Raw genomic sequence first — 19,969 nt, 5'->3', positions numbered from 1 at the left:
GATGTTAAGACGGCCTTCTTAAATGGAGAGTTGGAGGAAGAATTTACATGGAACAACCTGAAGGGTTTGTGGTTCCAGGTAAAGAAAAGAAGGTATGTAGACTTGTTAAGTCTCTTTACGGACTAAAACAAGCACCCAAACAATGGCATGCGAAATTTGACCAAACAATGTTGTAAAATAGTTTTAAGATAAATGAATGTGATAAATGTGTGTACATTAAAAATGTTCCAATTCATATAGTCATTGTTTGCTTATATATGGATGATATGCTGATAATGAGTAATGACATTGCCAACATAAATGCTACTAAGCGTATGCTCAATACCAAGTTTGATATGAAAGACTTGGGAGTTGCTGATTTAATTCTGGGAATTAAGATCCATAAGACTCCTCAAGGTCTGGCATTGTCACAATCTCATTATATTAAGACAGTACTTGAAAAATTCAAGCACTTGGGCTTTAAAGTTGCAAAGACTCCAATTGACGTGAATCTTGCATTAGCAAAGAATAAAGGCCAAAGCATATCACAATTGGATTATGCTCGTGTGTTGGGATGCTTAATGTATATCATGAATTGTACACGACTAGATATAGCTTGTGCTATAAGTAAACTGAGTCGATATACGAGCAATCCAGGCCAGTCTCATTGGATGGCAATGAAACGAGTTTTGGGATATTTAGAACATACCCAGAACTTTGAATTGCACTACAGTAATTTCCCTGCGGTGATTGAGGGATACTGTGATGCAAATTGGATCACCGGTTCAACTGATTCTAAGTCCACGAGTGGATATGTATTCACTATTGGTGGAGGAGCGATATCTTGGAAGTCGTCCAAACAAACATGTATTGCCCGCTCTACAATGGAGGCTGAATTCATATCCTTAGATAAAGCCGGTGAAGAAGCTGAATGGCTCCGGAATTTCTTGGAAGACATTCCATTTTGGCCCAAACCGTTGGCACCAATATGCATACATTGTGATAGTCAAGCGGCAATTGGAAGGGCTGGGAGCGTTATGTATAACGGTAAATCTTGTCATATACGACGAAGACATAAAACCGTTAGGCAATTACTCTCTAGAGGAATTATCACGATTGACTATGTAAAGTCAAGTGATAATGTATCGGATCCACTTACAAAAGGCCTAACTAGAGAGGTAGTTGAGAAATCATCAAGGGGAATGGGGCTATGGTCGAGAACAAGTCATTGTGGCGGTAACTCTACCTAGAAGACTGGAGATCCCAAGATCTAGGTTCAAGGAGATCAAACAAAGTCATTAATGACGGTTCAACATTGTCAAATAAAATTTTAGTCCGTTCTCGTGATGAGACAATGTTCAGTACCAAGGATAAAGTATTAAGGCTTTTTAATGATTTCTAAATTTGATACGGGGTATATCAAATAGTGTATCTACAGGATGACACGTTTAGAAATCACCTATGTAAGTGTGAAGTGTTAGCCGCTTCAAGGAGAACTTTGTAAGGCCAGTTCTCTACGCACTTATGAAACCAGGCGGTGTTCATGGCTGAAACGAACACAACAATGAGAACCAAAGACGGTTAAGGGTTGATTGTGTGACTTATGATTGTCTAGGTATACACCAAAGATCGACGGTTCAAAGATATCAAATCTACCGATTGACCGAGTATATCCGACATAAGTTTACTACGGAAAGTTCAAAGGGAAACCTACTTATCCAGATGCGATTAATCCTTGCTTGTAAATCACACAGTTTTTCCATGCATACTTTCGTGATATAGCCATTCCCCATTCATGTGGGAGATTGTTGAGGTTTTGTTTTTAAGATGAAATAGTCTTAAAATGAGGGTGAATGGGAAATGGAGGGAAAATAAAATTTTTGAGTAAAATTTTAAGTTCCCCCCTCTTGACAATGAGACATTGTCCCATATTGGAAGAGGAAAAGATTTTTGGTGGGTATATATATAATTGCTCTTCTTGTAGCTCTTAAAGAGTTAAGAAGAAAGCAAGCCTCGCGCCGTCATCGTCGTCGCTCGCTCGGCTCGGCTTCGGCTACGGCTACGGCTTCGGCTTCGGATTTGGATTTGGTCAAATGATTGATTGATTAATTTTTTGGATCAAATTTATTTGTTAATAGTAAATATTAACGTAAGATTATCCGCATTTGTAACAGATATTTTTCAATCCGTGTATTGACCACAAGGCAGCCACCTAATGCTCTTCCCACCACGAATGTGCTTGCTCCACAAACAAGCTAATGCTTGCTCCACCATGGAGGGTGGACGATTGTTCTTCTTCAACACTGGCTGCTATATATATGTGCAGTAGCTGTTGAAGAAAGACACTCAACAACACAACACACAAGACACAAACTGAAATCGCTCAACAGATTTGGCTATACATTGCACTCCTTCCTCTCAGCATTTCCATACGATTTTCTGAGTTTCTACTCCTTCGTTCTGCATTGTTTTAACTTCAAACAAAGCAACTGTAAGTGTGATTTGCTACCGAACTTTGTGTTTGCTGAAACACTGGGGTTTGAAGTACCGCTACACCAGTGTGTGATTCGTTCTATCCTGGGAGGAAATAATCCATTACCTTGGATACTAGGAGGGGATTAAATTCCTTAAGGAAACACTGTGAATTCAGTGGGCTCGAATTAATTACTGTTTCATTACGATAACTTATATTTTGCAGAATTATTATTTACAAATACAGCAATATTGGCGGGAATAACAAAAAAACGCCTTTCACCTTTAAACATCGTATAAAATGTTGTATGAGACATTACTAGTGTTACAAGCCCCAAATGGTTTCTAATAATGTGCATATTCTAATGCAGTCAAAATCAACATGGTTTTGTGGGATTAAATCTCTTTGCATATAGGCCTCATCGTTAAACAAATAGCATGGCTAATATAGTTACAGTACAAAGTTTATGAATTCTACCTAGGCTGGTAAGATGTAGAAGTTTATCAGCCTATTAGCATCTCAACAATCTCATACTTTCAACACTAGTGAACTGAATACTCGCCGACCTTCTAAGGTCATGTAGAACATGGGTGAGCTTATCTGGTTCAGTATCATTCCTTTTTTCGCTGCAGGTTTGCCACTCCCTTAATGTTTGGAGACTATCCTGATATAATGAAGAGGAATAATAACTCTAGATTGCCCAAATTCATAAGACAAGAATCTGCGCAAGTTAAAGGCGCTATAGACTTCATAGCGTGGAACCATTATCAAACAGTTCATGTCAAAGACAACCCCAGTAGCTTATAAAGTAAAATCAGGGACTACACCGTTGATGGAGCATTTGAAATTATATGTAATAATAATGACTAATGCTTTTTAGGTAAAGATAATTTGACCTGTTTAATTGAAATTTGAAAGATAACAGTCATCTTAAGCTTGGTGATCAAGATAATCTTTTAAAATAGGTACAAAATCTTGTTAACTAAACTAACACAATTTTTTTACCAAGCTGATGCCAATCAGTTTCTTTCTCCATTATATATTAGAGTGATATAAAAAATGCACTACATCAATGTTTGTTTTGTTGTGTTTTTAATAACTTTATGAATTTATGCAGATACAGATGATGATTCTCCACCAAGTCAGGTGAGGCTTATGATATGCATCAAGCTACAATCACTTAGCCTTGTTTAGCTTAATTTAATTTTTCATTGGCAATTTTTGTTCAAACTGAGTATCCGAGTTGTTGCGTGAGTTCGTGATCAGATTTCAGAAAGAAAGGATATTGTTACCGACCGTTCCATATGAATAGGCAAATAGGGCATTTACTAAGAGGTTGAACCCTTGGAGCTTCGACGCCTCCCGAAAGTTGAAAGAAAGTCTGCTCGATTTTCAAGCAACCACATGGGCGGATGTCCATAGCCGTTATGAATCAAATATAAGGATAGAAGATGATCAGCTCGGTCCCGACATCAACCAAAAGAAAAGGGATAAATCTAAAGATGATTTTGATGCAAATTGGCGACCTTCTAAGGGCCGAAGTACAAGGCAACAAAGGGTTTCGGTTAGCGAATAGATTCACCCCCATAGAAGAATTGACCGCGGTCGAAACAGCAGGTTGTTGCAGGACAAAGAGGTATCGGGTTCCAAGAATTATACTTATACTATGCTATTAGAGTATAATTTCAACGTTAGCATAGTGGAGCTGGTATTGGCAATGAGAAACATCAAGGAAGCACAGTTTCCGAGGCCGATCAGATCCGATCCCAGTGAGAGGGATCCTAATTTATGATGCAAATATCATGGTACTGTTGACACCTGCGTGAGGAGGTGGTACCGTTGTTGAAGAACAACCATCTCAGGAAATTCTTAAGCGACCGAGCCAAGAACAATTACGGCTGCAACCGGGACAACACAGAACCCTGACCCTCCTCGACTATCAACATGATTTTCGGGGGAAACGAGATCAACGGTGTAACTTTCTCGGTAGCCAAGAAGACAAAGGTATTAGTGACTCATAGCAAGACACTCCGGGAAGTCGCCGAAGACGCCATCACCTTTAGGGGAGAAGACGCAGATGGACTTTTTCTGCCGTAGAATGATGCCCTGGTAATTTCTCTTAACGTTCTAGATTTCAAGATTAAACGTATTTTGGTTGACCCAGGATGTTCATTCAACATCATTCAATGGAGAGTGTTGGAACAAGCCAAACTAACCGAAAGCATCATTCTGGCAACAAAGCTCGTCGTCGGGTTCAACTTAATAAGTGTGACAACCCGGTGGGAGATCTTGCTGCCCATGAATGTCGAAGGGGTCATGAAGACCACCTTATTTGAAGTGGTGGACAACGACATGGGCTACAACATAATTCTCGGCAAACCATGGTTACATTAGATAAAGGCCGTACTATCAACATATCACCAACTGCTGAAATTCCCGACTCTTGAGGGAATCAAACAAATAAGAGGTGATCAACCATAAGCAAGGGAAATGAATGCGGTATCGGTTTCCAACATTAAAGGGAAGGAACTAAACAGATAGCAATTACAGGAATCGACGCCTACTCCCGAACCAAGCGAAGATGACAAAGGGGAGGAGTCGTCGGAATCCCACCAGGTACCAAGATATTTTTAGGTACTGGAAGAAACAGATGTGACCAAGTCCACAGTAGAAAAACTCGAATAATTGGCTTTATTCGAAAAATTCCTATAGAGAAAAGTTTACTAGGGGACATGACTCAACCCTGAGCTTAGGTCAAGATTTATTAATTTTCTTAAAATTAATGTTAATTGTTTCGTATGGTCGCACGCGGATATGATATGTATCCCGCTAGAGGTGGCCATACACAAGCTAAGCTTGGACCCAAGCATCCCACCGGTAAGGCAGAAGAAACGCCCAATAGCCGAGGTTAGAAACATGTTTGTTAAAGAAGAGGTAACTCGGTTACTTGACATCGGTTCAATCCGGAAGGTAAAATATCCCGACTGGCTAGCTAATGTAATTGTAGTTCCGAAAAAGAATAACAAGTTTCGAATGTGTATAGATTATAAGGACTGGAATAAGGCGTGTCCGAAAGTCTCCTTCCCACTGTCCAACATCGATCAAATGATTGACGCCACGACCGGGCACAAATACTAATTGTTCATGTTTTCCTTTTAGCAATGACTTTACTGTCTATGCGGATGTGTGCTTAAAGGAATTTGGTGATAGGGTTTTGTATTGGACTACCTTAAATGAAGTTAATGTATTCACTATAGGTGCTTATGATAATGGGATCTCACCGCCAAATCATTTTTCTCCACCTTTCTGAATTTTACTCTACTCCGTAGGCAACTCTTCAACCGTGCCATACATAGTAGCTCATAATATACTGCTCGCCCATTCAGCTGCCGTGAGACTTTACAGGAGAAAATACATGGTATCACCTTTAAACATCATATAGAATGTTGTATGAGACATTACTAGTGTTACAAGCCCCAAATGATTGCTAATAGTATGCATATTCTAATGCAGTCAACTCAACATGGTCTTGTGGGATTAAATCTCTTTACATATATGCCTCATCCTTATACAAATATCATGGCTAATATAGTTACAGTACAACAAGTTTATGAATTCTACCTAGGCTGGTAAGATGCAAAAGTTTATCGGCCTATTAACATCTCCACAATCTCATACTTTCAACACTAATGAACTGAATACTCGTCGGCCTTCTAAGGTCATGTAGAATATGGGTCAGCTTATCTGGTTCTGTATCATTCCTTTTGTCACTGCAGATTTGCCAATTCCTTAATGTTTGGAGACTATCCTGATATAATAAAGAGGAATGTTAACTCTAGATCGCCCAAATTCATAAGACAAGAATCTGCGCAAGTTAAAGGGGCTATAGACTTCATAGCATCGAATCATTATAAAAAAGTTCCTTTCAAATACAACCCCAACAGCTTGGAAAGTAAAATCAGGGACTACACCATTGATGGAGCATTTGAAATTATATGTAAGAATAATGACTAATGCTTTTTAGGTAAAGATAAATTTATCTGTTTAATTGACATTTGAAGGATAACAGTCATCTTAAGCTTGGTGATCAAGATAATCTTTTAAAATAGGTGCAAAATCTTGCTAACTAAACTAACACCAATGTTTTACCAAGCTGATGCCAATCAATTTTTTTCTCCTTTATATATTAGAGTGATATAAAATATACATTACTTCAATGTTTTTTTTGTGTTTTCATAATTTTATGAATTTATGCAGATACGGATGATGATTCTCCACCAAGTCAGGTGAGGCTTATGACATGCATCAAGCTACAATCACTTAACCTTATTTAGCTTAATTTAATTTTTTATTGGCAATTTTTGTTCAAACTGAGTATCCAGTGACACATCTGGGTCTGCAAGGAGTATTAGAATATCTCAAGCAAGCTTATGGCAATCCACCCATATATATTCATGAAAATGGTTTCCTCTATCTCATTTTCTCATTAAATACCTAAATGCATGCTCTGGATCACTTAATCCTAGAACATTGATTTAGAATAGCAGAAGAAAAGTATAATTTGGAGACCTTCTGCTAGCCTAAGATCGTTAATTAAAATAGGAAGATTCAACTAAGGAAGAGGAAGCTTTCAAAAGAGAAGGAACGTTTTGGAAAGGAGAACTTTGTTTAGGAAAGAAGACTTTCTTGATTTTTTTGGCTTAGTTATAAATGCCTAAGGCCTCCCCTATTATACTTATCTAAGAATGGTTCTAGATAATATTCTAGAACATGTACATGAAAAATCTAGTTAACCTTATCTTCCCACAATACTCTAGAATATCTAGATATGTCTAATAAATAACCTTATCTTCCCACAACATTCTAGAACATCTAGATGTGTTTACTAGATAAATATTAAGGATACTATACTAGGAAATTCTAGATAAATCTATGTTTTTACAAAAAAATCAGCTTTTCTTTATTTTCCTCACACTCCCCCCTTAAAGTGATTTTTTTGAAAACTTCTCCAAGCTTGTCACGAAAGAACTCGAACGAAGCTTTAGCAAGTGACTTGGTGAATATATCAACAATATTCTCCTGACTTCGCACTTCCAAAGTATTGATAGTTCCATCAAGAACCTTTTCCCGAATAAAGTGATGTTACACCTCAATGTGTTTAGTTCTTGCATGGAATACTAGATTATTTGCAAGCTTGATGGCACTTTGATTATCTCCAAAGATAACAATTAGCTTTGATATAGGTAGATGCAAGTCTTCAGCAAGTCTTTGTACCCATACACATTCTTGAGCAGTAAGAACGACTGCTTTATACTCCGCCTCCGTGGTTGACAAGGAAATTGAGTCTTGATTCTTGCTACAACAAGAAACACTTGTTCCACCATAGAAAAAAATATAGCCCGATGTAGATATTCGGTTATCCAAATCACCACCAAAATTAGCATCCGTATAACCAACTAATACCAAATTATTCTTTTTCTTGAAGAACAAGACCATGTCTGATGTTGAGTTGATATACTTTAGAACCCTCTTTGCAGCTTCTAAGTGAGGCTTTCTTGGCTTTTGCATAAATCTGCTGACATATCCCACCGAGAAGGCAATGTCCGACCTTGTAATAGTCAAATACATGAGACTTCCAACAAGAGCTTGAAAAGGCTTGGGATCTGCAAGAAGTGAGCCTTCGTCCCCCTTAACCTTGTACTTATCTCAAGAGGAGTAGAACATGTTTTGATTTGCTTCAATCCAAACCTGACAACAAGTTTCTTGGCATATCCTTTTTGAGTGACAAAGATCTGTTTGTTCATGTTTGTCACCTCTAAGCCAAGAAAATGGTATAGCTCTCCCAACTTCTTGATGTCAAATCTTATGCAAAGCTCATCTTGAAGCCTAACAACTTCATCTTTATTATTTCCTGTTATTATCATAACATCCACGTACAAAAGAACAACCATATGCAAGTCTCCTTATTTTTTAACAAATAAGCTAGGCAACGGCGCCAAAAATTGATCTCGTCCAAGTCACACCTCTATTCGGGGTTGTGAAACGGTCGATTGCAATAATAATATCCAACAAGGAGTCGAGATCGAATCCACAGGGAGCTTAGATGGGATTAGTGGTATATATTTGGATAAACCACGTGAAGTATCTTGGTTGCACTTTCACAAATATGGTTTTGTTTTTACTTCTAAAAGTACGTTAAGGATTACAATTCTAAAGATATAAAACTAGAGAATATTATTTTTGGATGGTTTTCAAATATATAAAAGGCTCAGAGCTATGACCTTCACCTAGGTGTTTGCCTATCAGGTTGTAAACTTTAAAGCTTATTTTGTTGGTCTGGGTGTATTATAATAATCAATACTCAAATACCCACTCAGTACCTCTCAGTAAGAGAGTGATTTTACTAATTTGGCATTCTCAAGTCTAAATGGGTATTGAACAAAATAATTGATAAAATACTCAAGTCGGATTTTACTATCTCTAGGTTGAACTCTTTAATTGGGACTATCTGTCACACCTCCTTTTTCCCTAGGGATAGGGAAGAAGAGAGTTTTTTCAATTTAAGTGACATTATTCGAAATGAGATTATTTATTTAATCAGAGTCGCCACTTGAAATAATTTATGGTGTCCCAAGCCACCAGTTTATTTTTAAATCCCAAATCGAGGAAGTTTTGACTCCGAATTATGGTCCGCGAATACAGAAGACCGGATAAGGAATTCTGTTAACCCGGGGGAAGGTGTGAGGCACTCTCGGATTCCGTAATTTTAGCACGGTCGCTTTTAATAATTATACTTGGCATAACCAATTCTGGATATTTTATGTTCTAGGGAACTTTGTGCACTTTCATCTTAAACCGCTTTTAATTTCTTGATTATTTGTAATTATGGAATTATCTTGAAACGAATCACGCGTATGTGTATTCATTTTGTTTGGTGTGTCATGAATCATGTTACGCGTACGTGTACACAATTAATAACACATTATTATTTTTAAGATTGTTCTGTCAAAGTTGCGCGAATGCATACTTTGCCTTTAATTTTGGGAATCATAATTATGTCACGCGAACATATACATAATTATGATGATTCAATTAATTAAGAGTGCACCTAAAGCATTCTAGCGCATTAAACGCGTGTAAAGTTCTTCTAGCTATTTTAAGAGTTATTTTTTTTTCTAAACTAATTTGAGATTTATTGTAAATCCAAAATTATGGAATGAATATTATTATGGAGGAAATGTGTGATTTAACTATAAGGATTTATAGGTTACCAACACTTATAAAACCAATTATATCATAATTTGTCCTAACAATTAAAACTTGCTGCCAGCCAAATGTCGTGGGTAACTTGAACTTTCGAGGCCTGAATTATCCAATTCAACTAAGTGATTAATGGCCTTATAATGATGAAAAATCCAATAAGTATCTACATCCCTGTCAAGTTCATACTTAACTATAAAGAAAATTCAGCAAGTAAAGATACAAATATAGCTCAAACATTCACATTTAAAGTAAATACATTTAACGCTACACAAACAGAATGTTAATGAAAGAAATATTCGCCCAAAATGCATGATATGGCCTCTTGTGATTATTACTAGGCTACCTTAGCAAGAACTAGAAGAGTAAAAAATAATTAAATTCAAAAAAAAACCTACTCAATATTAGAAAAAATCAGATTAACGGACCTTCATTTTAGGTCCAAGCTAAACCTCATATGGTCCTACTCTCTTCATATCTATCCATTATACATCAAAAGATTTATTTTACTAATAAAAGAGGAAAATTACGGATATGGTATTACACAAATTAATTTTATGACTTATATTCCTAGTTAAACTAAGTAAGACAGTGAATTCAAAAAATCTTTAAAGTTATACATATAGAGAAATGTTATCTACTCAAATTTCAAAGATCTAAACTAAAGAAATGACTAAACTTAATAGCTGATACTTTGTTTTAAATTAAGGATAAACATCAACGAGAAAGACATGAAAGAAACTTTAATCCTAACACAAAGAAGACAGAGAATCAATTAAACTAAAATAAACTAAAATTATACCTTCATTCACACATAGTTATGAAGAGTAAATAACCCAAGCATTCAAAAACTAAAACTAATTGAAGAAACAGACCTTTAGGCGAAAATTTGCTTGAAAATTAATCCAGCAAAATACAAAACTCAGCTACAGTAGAAACGATACTGGAACTTCAACAGAGAACCACAACCAGAACTTCAAAACTCAACCAAATTTTTCTTTTGAATCTTGCCTTGGTTACTACCCTTTTTTTTTCCCCAGATTTCTCCTCCTCCTTAAATAATGTGTGTAAGGGTTATTTTATAGAGTCTATGTAAGACAGTGTCTGTGAGAAAGTGATCGTGTCTGTTACTTGCAGGGACTATGTTTTTTAGGTTCTTCCAAATAAAGAGTGCAAGTGTGTGCTCTATCATGTGAGGAAGTTGGGGTGTGGGATGGATATGTGGGGGGAATACGTGAGAGAGTGGGTAATCGGGCTGGGAGGAGGGAATCGTGGGGGTTAGTTGTGGATAGGAGACGTGAGAGAGAGGGAAGTTTAAAAACGTGCAAATGAGCTTCTTTTTTTTTTTTTTTTTAATTTTTAAAGATAATAAATCAGAGATTTTTTTTTTGTTTTTTTAATTTTAAAATGATAAATTAAATTATAAAGATAAGAAGATTAACCAACATTTCTTATAATATAGGAAAACTAAATATTTACACGTACTTTAAATGATACTAAGAAAATTCTATAGCTTACTTATTACAATTCTAATTAAAAGAAAACGTATATATATATATATATATATATATATATATATATATATATATATATATATATATATATATATATATGAATATTTTTGTATTTTTTTTTAATTTTTTTTTCCAAATAAAACCTATTAAGAGTAAGATAAAAGTTTAAAATATCAAAATTAGACCTAAAAGAAATATTTATACTAAATAGTATAGAATTTGGGTGTGGTCAAAAATTAGGTGTTCACAGCATGCCCCTCTTTGCTTGAAAACATGAAGCGTTTTCAGGCAAAGAAAAATGAACAACGTGACTGATTTTTGACCTCACTATTATTTAAAATAAAAAATAAGATAAAAGAAAGTTATGTGACCGAGCCTTGGTTTTAGGCAGCCTACATATCCCGGGTTATAAGGGAATCAGGTCACGTGTAGTTCAAGTGAAAGAAGAGTGATGGAGTATGCTTAGAGGGAGAGTCGAGTGAAGTTCCATCGAGGTTCAGATCCGCGGTTCCTACTATTACATCAAAATAAAAAGAAAATTACATACTCTTGAAATCTAAGAGTTACAAAATTTCTATCTAAATGTCATCTGGAGTCTTGTCTTGATTCTTGACTTGCTTCCCTCATTGACTTTAGACTGAAACTTGATGCTCTCGATGTAACAAATTATGAAATATTCTCCGAGGCTTGATTCTTGATCAGATGATGAGAAGATGGATCTTGAGATCCTATGTCTCTGCATGCATTATGTCAAAGCTGGTTGCGGATGGTATTGAGATCAAACGTTCCACTTTCTCTGGCGAGAGATAGAGTCTTTTCTTGCACATCCAATCTGTACTTTGCATAAAAACCTGCAAGCCATCAGAAACAAACAAAACGAACAAAATTTTTCTGCCCCAGTTTGCTCTAGGAAATTTTTGTGAGTTATTGAAAATTCATTAAATTATATTTGCTATTGCAGAATAAAGAATTGAAAAAAAGATGTCGTACCCTATGTTAATAAGAAGGAAGGCTATGTTGACAATAAGATGAGGCTCGTGGCGCTCTAAGATGCTACTAGGGAATGTCGTACCCTATGTTGGCAGAAAGTAAGGTAGCCAGGGGATGTAGTACCCTGTATTGGCAATAAGGTGAGGCTCTTGGCACTCTGGGATGCTACTAGGGAATGTCATACCCTATGTTGGCAGAAAGTAATGCAGACAGGGGATGTAGTACCCTGTGTTGCAAATAAGATGAGGCTCGTGGCTCTCTGAGATGCTACTAGGGAATGTTGTACCCTATGTTGGCACAAAAATGTAACCAGGGGATATAGTACCCTGTGTTTGTGATAATATGAGGCTCGTGGCACTCTGGGATGCTACTGGGGAATGTCGTACCCTATGTTGGCAAAAAGATGAGGCTCGTGGCACTCTGGGATGCTACTAGGGAATGTCGTACCCTATGTTGGCAAAACGATGAGGCATGTGGCTCTCTGAGATGGTACTAGGGAATGTCTACCCTATGTTAGCAATAAAAAATGCAACCAGGGGATGTAGTACCCTGAGGTAAAGATAGGGTATTGATTCCCTATGATGAAACTAAAAATAACATGATTACATGTATATTGGAAGGAAATCAAGTATTTGAGAACTTCACTTGGTGGTGTTTGTCTTTTCACGAACTGTTTCCTAAAATTGTTATATTCCTGTTCTGAACAAAGAAAGATTCGTTAGTTTTAAAATGGTGGTCAGTTTATGGCCTTGATTTCTTGGGTGACTTGACCTCGAGTCCATTACACTTGTTAGAAAAGTTGACTCTATCGATGGTCGTACAAATCGCCGGGAGATTCTGTCTTTACTTTCTGGAGATCTTCTTTCTCAACATCAAAACCAGACTATTTTGCGCCTATCACCACTTGTGTTTATGATGCAAACAACCTTGCTCCCAAAATAACTTTTAACTGAGTAACTTTTGTTGAACCTTGAAGCATTGTTTCGTCCTTCAAGCCTTTTGTTCGTCAGGAAAAATCACAGATGGCTTTATGCCTTTGCCCATACGGTTTATGCCCAGCAATCTTTGCTTTATATAACGGGAAAACTGTAACCAGTTTTGCGGCCTTTTCTTTGCTTTGCTTTGACAAAATTAGACTGAAAGGGACTCAAAAAGGTAATGCGAACGAAAATAAGAAGGTGAACTAACAGGTATTATGATTTAATCAAGAAGTGTCCCTTTTAGGGAAAAAAAGAAAAAATAAAAAAATAAACAACAAAATAAAATAAAATAAAATAAAATAAAATAAAATAAAATAAGAAAGGACTTATCTGGAGGAATATGCTGACTTCAATGAACATGACATGCACTTTGGACTGGATGCCTGATCCGTTTGAACCGTCTAATTCTCAAAATCTATTGTAAACTTAACTTTGAAACTAAGTTCTTTGCCTTGACCATGCTTGTGTCGGGATATACGAAGCCTTAAATCGATCAATGATGCCCTTTGTGGGTTTTCACCAATTAACCTCTCTCATTTGCCTTTCTTTTAACTCACAATTGCCTTATAGTGCCCGTGAAGGTTTTCACTAATAAGACTCTCTCATTTATTTTTTCTCTCTTCAATGGCTGAAGCTTTACCCATAGTATACTGACTTAGCATTCTCGAAAGTTGATCAGAAGGTCTTAGCAGGGAAAGGTAAAAAGAACTATTCAACTGAATTACAACTTTTGGAACCATTTTGATGGAACAACCATCGAAAATAAAATAAAATCATGCCCCAGTTTCTTTGAATACTGGAAAAATGTGGATTTTTGTTTTGGTGTGACCGAACCCCAGAGTGAAGCTGCCTACGTATCCTTTCGGAATCAGGTCGAACGTAGTTCAAATAACATGTACTTAATTTGATGATTTTTTTTTTAGTACATTGGTTCCAAAAGAGGGGAAAACAAAGAAATATAAACAAGGCTTCAAAGGGATAACTAGGGTTGACCAGTGTTTGGGTAGCGAGAATGATAGCCTTTCGTCATCCCAACCTGAGAATGCTAAATATAAGAATGCCCCAACATAGCCATGTCATACATAATATCTCTTGACCGCATCTGCATTGACGGATATATCAGTCACCTTTCCTTCTATATCTACCAAGTGTAGAGCTCTTTTTGACAATACTTTCTTGACGAGGTAAGGACCTTGCCAATTTGGGGCGAACTTTCCTTTTGCTTCTTCCTGGTGTGGAAAGATAAGTTTCAAAACAAGTTGTCCTACCTCGAATTGTCTTGGGCGCACTTTCTTATTGTAAGCGCGTGCCATTCTTTGTTGGTATAACTGACCAAAATAAACTGCCGCCAAACGCTTTTCATCAATCAAATTCAACTGTTCCAATCGGGACTTCACCCATTCAGTGTCCTCAATCCCTGCTTCAACAATGATTCGGAGAGAGGGAATCTCAATTTCAGCAGGTATGACCGCTTCAATTCCATAAACCAATAAGTAGGGCGTTGCGCCAACTGATGTACGGACAGTTGTCCGGTATCCCAAAAGAGCAAAAGGCAGTTTCTCGTGCTATTGTCTAGACCCTTGGATCATCTTAGATTCAGATTTGCTTATTCGGCAGGCTTAAGGTGATTGGGAGACTCGAGAGATCAAGCTCATTCCATATAGACAATGTGTGGAGGATCTTAGCAAAAGGTTCAAGTCCATCGAATTCAGGTACATTCCCAGGTTTCACAATAAATTAGCTGATGCCTTGGCCACCCTGGCCTCAATGCTTCCATATCCGGGTAATACTCACATTGACCCATTAGAAATTCAAATTCGGGATCAACATGGTTATTGCAATACAATTGAAGCAGAACCAGATGGTGAGCCATGGTATCGTGATATTAAACAGTTTCTGAAAACAAGAGAATATCTGGAACATGCTAATAGGGATCAAAAGAGAACTGTTAGGCGACTCTCTAATGGTTTCTTTTTGAGTGGGGAAATCCTATACAAAAGAACTCCGGATTTGAATTTGTTGAGATGTGTGGATGCCAAAGAAGCTGAAATAATTATGAATGAGGTGCATTTGGGAGTTTGTGGCCCGCACATGAATGGATATGTTCTAGCAAAGAAAATCCTTCGGGCAGGATATTATTGGCTTACTATGGAACGAGATTGCTTTTGTTTTGTTCGCAAGTGCCACCAGTGTCAGATTCACAGTGATTTGATACACTCGCCTCCTTCAGAGTTGTATCCTATGTTGGTTCCTTGGCCTTTTGTTGCTTGGGGAATGGACGTCATTGGCCCAATCGAGCCAAAAGCTTCAAATGGGCACAGATTCATCTTGGTTACAATTAATTACTTCACCAAATGGGTGGAAGCTATTACATTGAAAGAAGTTACCAAGAAAGCAGTAGTAGACTTTGTTCACTCCAACATTATCTGTCGTTTCGGTATTCCAAAAACCATTATTACAGATAATGCTGCTAATTTGAATAGTTATCTGATGAAGGAGGTATGTGAACAATTTAAAATTGAGCATTGCAATTCTACTCCTTACAGTCCCAAAGCTAATGGAGCTGTTGAAGCTGCGAATAAGAACATCAAGAAGATTCTTAGGCCCATCACCAACAATTCATGCACATTTAGATTTATTGCCATGTTCAGACCCATGATGCAAGCTTCATATTCTGCTGTGTTATTTGTACAAAAAAAAGGAAGTCGCGTCGTAGCAGGGTAATGTTGCCCAGTAGGTGATACCAGAATTGTCCCAATCCCTACGCCTTTGATGTTGACAGTCCCATCAAAGTATAGTTTCCAAATTTGACTGTCATCTTGGACTACTTCTTCAACTAAATTAACCTCTTCATCTGGGAAATATGTGTTCAAAGACTCATACTTATCATCAATCGGGTTTTCTACCAGATGATCAGCCAAAGCTTGTGCCTTCATGGAAGTGCGAGTGACATAAACAATATCAAACTCTGTGAGCAAGATTTGCCATTTTGCTAATTTGCCAGTTGGCATCGGCTTCTGAAATATGTACTTCAAGGGATCCATTCGGGATATGAGGTAAGTTGTATAGGCCAAAAGATAATGCCTAAGCTTCTGGACGACCCAGGTTAAGGCGCAACATGTTCTTTCCAAAAGAGTGTATTTGGCCTCATAAGTGGTGAACTTTTTGCTCAAATAATATATTGCTTGTTATCTTTTTCCTGTGACATCATGTTGACCCAGAACACAACCAAAGGAACTATCCATTACTGACAGAAATAAAAACAGAGGCCTACAAGGTTCCGGCGGGACCAAAACAGGGGGATTTGACAAATATTCCTTGATCTTATCAAAAGCTTCTTGGCACTCATCTATCCACTTGATAGCGGCGTTCTTTTTCAACAACTTAAAAATAGGCTCACATGTGGTTGTAAGCTGCGCGATGAACCTGCTGATGTAATTCAACCTCCCGAGTAAACTCATGACTTCTGTTTTGTTCTTCGGGGGAGGCAGCTCTCGAATGGTCTTTATCTTGGAGGGATCTAACTCAATGCCTCTTCGACTAACTATAAAACCCAAAAGCTTCCCAGAAGGAACTCCAAATGCACATTTGGCTGGATTGAGTTTGAGATTGTACCTTCGTAGCCTTTCAAAGAACTTTTTCAAGTCTTGCACATGATCAGCTTGTGTTCTCGACTTAATGATCACATCATCAACATACACTTCAATCTTTTTGTGCATCATGTCATGGAACATGGTAGTCATGGCTCTCATGTAAGTTGCCCCTGCATTCTTCAAACCGAATAGCATGACCCTATAACAATAAGTTCCCCATGGAGTTGTGAAGGCGGTTTTTTTTGCATCTTCTTCATCCATCAGAATTTGGTGATATCCGGCATAACAATCCACAAAATATTGGATCTCATGTTTAGCACAATTATCAACAAGGATATGAATGTTGGGTAAGGGAAAGTTGTCCTTTGGACTTGCTTTGTTTAAATCCCTATAGTCAACACAAACTCTGATTTTCCTATCCTTCTTTGGCACTGGCACAACATTTGCTAACCATGTAGTATATCGGACGACCCTGATCACATTTGCACTTAGTTGCTTCGTGATTTCTTCTTTAATCTTATCACTCATATCTGTCTTAAACTTCCTTTGTTTTTGCTGGATTGGTGGAAAATTAGGATATGTGGGAAGCTTATGGACCACTAAATCGGCACTCAAACCCGGCATGTCATCATACGACCAAGCAAATACATCTTTGTACTCAAACAAAACTTGAATTATGGCATCTCTCGTCTTTTGTTCAGAATGAATGCTTATTTTTGTTTCTCTAGTTTCTTCAGGACTTCCCAGGTTAATTGCCTCAGTTTCATTTAAGTTAGGCTTAGGTTTATTCTCAAATTGATCCAATTCCCTTTTTATTTCTCTAAAAGCCTCATCTTCGTCATACTCAACTTCTTAATTCATTATTTCGAGATTAAACAGCTTTTTAAGATCTGGGCATGAATTCTGCGTGCATGTCATGTATTTAAAGCCAGCATTATCGAAACTGAAAATGATAAGAAATTAACAAAAATTAGGGGGGAAAAAAGATAGAATTTTACTACGAAAATGGAACTTCATTTCATTGAATTTGAAAGGATAGAAGGGTTAACATCACAGCAAAGCAATTTAACTAAAATATCTGGATTACAACCCTTAAAATAATCCAAATACCGAAAAAACAACAAAACAGGCTACCCAGACTCCTTCCTGATGGGAAGAGGAGTTGCTTCCCAGTTGCTGAGTGAAGTATCTGGACCAATCAGTTGAACACTTGCACGGCTAGGGCCCTCCCCAACTTGAACCATATTGATCTCATAGAACATCTCCTTGAGACCCTGGCAAACTCCGTCAATGTCATCCTGAGTAGAAGGATTTTGGACTTCTTCAAATTGTGGCTTGACAAAAGAGTAGGCAATGTGAGGGATTGGTTTGGACAGATTCCAACCATTCTTTTTGTGGGCCTTGGCTCTGTCTATGTCAGCTGATGTTGGTTTAAAGCCCAAGCCAAAGGTATTTTTCTTCAAAAATGGAGCAATGGGGTTCACAATTCCTTGTAGAGAGGATCCCAATCCTTTTCTTGGTTCATAGTCGTTCCTCAACATCAGCGAAGCTACCATCATAGATGTGGCTGAAAGACGAGGATGCAGAATTGGTTTTCCTTCTTCCACTTGGTCCACCTCAATCACCTCAAATGCTTGATATATGATAGATTCACATCCTTCCTTGGCCTCGATATATATGGAATGGATGGGTCTTTATAGACGGATGAGTCGTCCTCCCCATGAACAATAATTTCTTGCCCGTCACACTCGAATTTGACCATTTGATGTAGGGTGGATGGTACAGCTCTGGCCATATGGATCCACGGCCTTCCCAAAAGAAAATTATAAGAAGTTTCCATATCTAACAATTGAAAGACAATGTTAAAATCAACCGGGCCGATGTTCGATTTCCCCAATAGTGTCTCTTTTTGAACCATCAAAAGCTCTGATGCTAACATTACTGGTTCGAATTCTGTTATTGTCGATGTTCAGCTGTTGTAGAGTAGAAAGAGGACACACATCTACACTTGAGCCTCCGTCAATCATGACTCCTTTTACGTAGTGCCCTTCACATTTGACCATAAGATGCAAAGCTCTATTGTGGCCAGCCCCTTCCTCAGGCAAATCATCATCGCTGAAAGTAATTCTATTTACTTCAAAGAATCTTTCAGCCATTTTTTCTAGCTGATTCACCGTTGTCTTTTCTGAGACATATGCCTCGTTCAAAGTTTTGATCAACACACGACGATGCTCTTCTGAATGAAAAAGCAGAGATAACAAAGATATCTGAGCAGGAGTTTTCCTTAGTTGGCCAATGATTGAGTAGTCTTGCAATTTCATCTTCTTAAGGAATTCCTCCGCTTCTTTTTCTGCAACGGGTTCTTTCACTGGCAAGTGACTTTCCCTGGCTTGCTTAGCTTTTCTAAATTCCTCTGGTGAATAACACCTTCCAGAGCGGGTCAAGCCCCCTATTTCACATGTTTCTTCAACTATCTCTTTTTCTTTGTATGTCATGACAGTCTTGTTATAATTCCAGGGAATAGCTTTTGTGTTTGTCACTAGGAGTTGGGCAACAGGTCGGATCACGACTGGCTCTGTTATATTCCTCAAACTATTATTCGGAATGATCTTTTGAATGCCCCCGGGGATGTAAAGTTTTGGCCCACCAAATTGAACCTAAACCTTTTTTGTGCTTCCAGGAACATAGAGAATCATTTTTCAGAACATGCCAAGTTCAAACTAGAACTCGCGCCTTTCACCATCAACGGTGCCAATTGCGGCGGGCTCACTATCACTTTTGGTTCTGGCCCTATGGTTCTAACAACCATCTCTGTCTTGCCAGACTGCTTATAATCCCGATCATCAGAAATCATCCCAATAAAATGTGTATTATCATGAGTTGGGAGCGGATTGTTTGTGATATTAGGAGTATCCTCATTGTTTGTTACCACAATTGCCTTTGCTTCAATCAAATTTTCAATGGCTTTCTTTAATGTCCAACAGTTTTCAATATTATGCCCTTGGGTGTTAGAGTGATACTCACATCTTGAATTTGAGTCAAAACCTTTTGAATTTGGATTCACATAACGCGGCATAATAGGTTCAATCAACTTCAACTGCATCAACTTTAGAAATAGGCTTGTATACGATTCTCCAATTGGGGTGAACTCTTTCTTTGGCTCCTGTTCTCTCACATATT

At 37.6% G+C, this 19,969-nt stretch overlaps 1 pseudogene; it reads left to right on the top strand.

Moving 5' to 3' along the window:
- Positions 1–1,892: 1,892 nt before the first annotated feature.
- Positions 1,893–19,969, top strand: part of LOC142173527 (hydroxyisourate hydrolase-like) — a 64,901-nt pseudogene continuing 46,824 nt past the window's right edge.

The sequence above is a fragment of the Nicotiana tabacum genome, chromosome 19 (genome assembly GCF_000715075.1).
Source record: "Nicotiana tabacum cultivar K326 chromosome 19, ASM71507v2, whole genome shotgun sequence".
Lineage (NCBI taxonomy): Eukaryota > Viridiplantae > Streptophyta > Magnoliopsida > Solanales > Solanaceae > Nicotiana > Nicotiana tabacum.
The sequence above is the reverse complement of the archived record's forward strand: the minus strand, read 5'-3'. Positions and strand labels throughout refer to the sequence as shown.